Below are 4,356 nucleotides of genomic sequence, written 5' to 3'. Positions count from 1 at the left end.
TTAATTTCACATATATAAACATAAATAACCTATATATATCTCTCTCTCTCTCTCTATATATATATATATATAAGCTCTATGGAATAGATTAGAAGAGCTAAAGGTTCCTTTTGAGTTGAGAGGTATTGCTATAAGGTTATACGAGAATGTAATTGCCAAGTTAAAGAGCAATGAGGGGTGGTTGAAAGATATTAAGTGTAATATCGGAGTTAAACAAGGTTCCCCCCTCTCCCCTACCCTATTTGGCATTTACATCGACAAGCTAGAAGGTTGTTTAGAGGAAGAAGGATGTGCTAGCACGATCTTAGCTGGGATAGTCATTAGCCTTCTTCTCTACGTTGACGATATCGTTCTTCTCGCAAGGTGCCCATCTGATCTTGATAAGCAACTTAGACTTCTTAAGGATTTCTGCTCTATCATGGGTATGCTTGTTAATACTGACAAAAAAAAAGTTATGATTATCAAATCCAAGAAGGACACTTACGCTAATTTTATGTATGAAAATAGTAACTTGGAGGAAGTGTCTTCCTACAAGTACCTAGGAATTGATATTCATCACAAGCTCAACTGGAACTATAGCATTGAGAAAAGGATTAATGGGGGGTGGAAAGCTTATTTTGGTCTTGAAAATAATTGTAAAATGGCAAACCTCGTAATGTGGGATAGAAAGAAGTTCCTCTTTGAAACTTTAGTCACTCTGGTTATCTTATATGGATGTGAGGTTTGGGGTTGTAGCATCTCTAGAGAATCCTGGAGAAAGATTGAGCAAATCCAGAAGTGTTTTATAACGTATAACTTCAAAATTAAAAGCAACACACCCTATTCTATTCTCCTTATAGAAGTGGGTCTTTCCCCTATCGAGAGCCTAGCTATGACTAGGCTTCTGTTGTACAAGCACAAACTCAATAACATAGGAGACCATAAACTTCCTAAACTAGCCTTAAATTCCAGCCAAAACCACCTAAGACTCAAGCGAGGCTGGTATAAAGACACCAGGGCCTAGTTAAACCATTCAGAGATCGATGAGAATGTTGCATTGCAAAACATTAATAACATTAAAAATATTGTTACTTCTAAGTTCAAAGAAAAAATGTGGTGTGAGAAAGATTTAGCAGCTAAAAGAAAATTAAGATATTATAAGGAGGTCGTCAACCCTGTAGGAATTTACAGGGTAAGTTCCACAGAAAGAATACCAAAAGGACACCGCTCACAACCAGATCTCAAATCAATACACCAGTATTTTTGACGTGGTTAAAACCCTCAGAGTGCAAGGAGGGAAACAGTCCACGGCCTGTCCCAACGTGGGTACTACAGGCAATTTATTAATCAAAGAATGAAAATTTACATAAGCTTCTCTCATGCACGGATTACCCGATCAATGACCCTCCATGCGCTTTAAATAGAACTCATGGACCAATCGGGTGTCAAGCCACGGATCAAGTGTCGGTAATACCGAGGTGAGAGTGAACCGTCGGATCACTACATATCGTGACCGTCGGATTGTAAGTTACAAAATGTACAACAGTAAAGAAACACACTTTACCTAACTCTAACCTAACTCTATGCTAGACCAAGTTGAACTTAACTATATCCTATGTGTCGGAATATCCTAACATCCCCCCTTAAGAACAACTTGGGATAGGATTGAAGGATTTACAAATATGACACAATAGGAGAAGGAAGGAGGCACTAGAGCCTATCCCCCCTTAGTGACAACTTCCTGAACTCCAAGCATATATCGAAGTTTAGTGAACTTCGCCTCTGTGAGAGCCTTTGTGAAGATGTCTGCAACCTGATCATCTGTTGGACAATATTGCACTTCAAGAACATGGTCATGAATGAGCTTTCTGATGAAGTGCATGTGTAGTTCAATGTGTTTGCTGCGCTGATGCTGGACTGGATCTTTGCATAGCTGAATGGCACTTTGATTATCACACCAAAGTGTGGTTGGATGCTGCTGCTCAAAGCCAAACTCTGATAGGATCTGACGAAGCCACAAGGCTTCCTTACTAGCTTCCACGGCACCACGATACTCTGCTTCTGCTGACGAAAGAGAAATGGCAGCCTGTTTATTACAAGCCCGTGTAATAGGTCCTGAACCAAGAGTGAAGACATAACCGGCAGTAGACTTCCGATCATCAAGGTCACCAGCCCAATCAGAATCAGTGAAACCAACTAACAGAGGAGCTGCTTTGGCACTGTAATGAATCCCAAACTGTACTGTACCTCGAACATAACGAAGTATTCTTTTAGCTGCTTTCCAATGACTTTCACGGGGGTTTTGCATAAAACGAGCAACAAGGCCAACAGCAAAGGAAAGATCAGGACGAGTATGGGTTAAATATAAGAGTTTTCCGACAAGTTGACAGTATAAGGTAGCATCAACTTCAGGAGAAGTACAAGAGACTGAAAGTTTGACTCCAGACTGAAAGGGAGAAGGGGCTGGCTTACAGTCTTCCATGTGAAAATGACGAAGAATATCACAAGCATACTTGGACCGGGAAAGGAAAATACCCTCTTGGGATTGCAAGACTTGAAGACCGAGAAAATAGTGTAAGTGTCCTAAGTCTGTCATTTCAAATTTCTTTTTAAGGCTGGACTTCACATGGTTTATAAGGTTGGGATCACTACTAGTAAGAATAAGATCATCAACATAAAGAACAAGGATGATAAGAGAGTTGCCCACTTTCTTGGTGTAGACAGTATTGTCAGAATGACACCTAGAAAAGCCAGATTCTAAAAGAAAGCTATCCATTTTGGCATACCAAGCCCGAGGAGCTTGCTTGAGGCCATAAAGGGATTTCTTAAGTCGACAAACGAGGCTGGAGTCTGTTTGTATGAAGCCAATGGGTTGTTCCATATAGATTTCTTCCTGCAAGTCCCCATGCAAGAAGGCAAATTTAACATCCATTTGATGGACTTCCCATTTTAAAGAGGCAACAAGGGAAAGAACAAGGCGGATAGAGTTCATTTTGGCAACTGGAGAGAAGGTTTCAGTGTAGTCAATGCCTTCAACCTGTGAAAAGCCCTTAGCAACTAGACGAGCTTTATGTTTATCAACTTTCCCATCTGGTCCATACTTGGTTCTGTAAACCCATTTGCATCTAACAAGTTTGCGTCCCTTTGGTAGAGGAACAAGATCCCATGTATCATTTGTCATCAATGAATGATATTCTTCATTCATAGCTGCTTCCCAATGTGGATGGCCTGAAGCTTCTGCAAAAGTGTCAGGATCATGATTTACTGGAGCTTGAGCCAGTAAAGAAGAGGCTCTTTCAAACTGAGAACGTGTACGTCGCTGATCTGTAGGATCACCGGCAAGATCACCTGCTGCATCCCGAGTAGCACGGACCCATCTTGGAAGTTGAGGTTGAAGTAGGCTCCAGATGAATGTTATGTTTCTTCATTGCGGCTTCCAAGGCTTCCATCTTCTTAAAGCATTTAGATTCTAAGTGGCCATCTCGATTACAAAAGTTACAATGTCTATCAGTCTTCTTCCATTTGTTTTTATTAGTCTTATCATTTTGCTGAAATGATCTTTCATTTTGAGGCTGAGATGGTTTAGGACCATTCTTTTGAGGATATGACTTCTTAGGATTCTTTGAATTTGGGTGCTGCTGGGCGGCTAATGCTTTCGTGGAAGAGTTTCCAAGATTAAGAAGACCAAGGTGTAAGAGTTTTTCTTGTTCTCTTATTAAGGAATCACAAAAGGAGTCAAAGGAAGGGGCCTTGTAGTCTTGTCCTTGACAAATGAAAGCTTCCCTTGTAGAATGGAAAGTGGAAACAAATACAGAGTAGGCTAGTCCTAACTTAGTAAGGATGGAATAAATAAGGTTACCATCATCTTTCTTAACTTTAACACCTTCCAAGAGATATCTAAGGGTCTTGAATTTGGACAAGAAATCTTCAATGCAAGAAAAATTATTAGGATCCAAAGTAAGCAGCTCATTTTCAAGTTGATGGGATCTAATTTCATTTTTAATCCCAAAAACTTTAGCAAGTTTTTCTAATGCTTCATGAGGAGTCTCAAGTCCTGCAATGTGGAATCTAAGATCAGGAGAAATAGACATCCCTATCAAACCACGTGCTTGATCTTGTCTATTTTCCCATTTTGCCGCCTTGTCTTCATCTATTGGTTTCTTCTCTTGGTTTGTGGCTATTCTGAAGAGACCTTTACTTCTAAGTAAATCTTCCATGTATTCTACCCATTGGAAGTAGTTAGTGCTGTCAAGAATGACTTGGCATGGACTTTCCATTTTTTTAAAAAACTGAAGCTGAAGATGCTGAAAGTAAGTGTACCAACGGATAGATCTCGAAAAAATAGGCGGTTTTAAAAAAAACGGCTCTGAAAAAGGC

Source organism: Pinus tabuliformis, chromosome 2_1, assembly GCF_031772625.1.
Source record: "Pinus tabuliformis cultivar Carrire ecotype Pingquan chromosome 2_1, CPIR1, whole genome shotgun sequence".
NCBI classification, from domain to species: Eukaryota; Viridiplantae; Streptophyta; class Pinopsida; order Pinales; family Pinaceae; genus Pinus; species Pinus tabuliformis.
Note: the sequence above shows the minus strand (reverse complement) of the source record.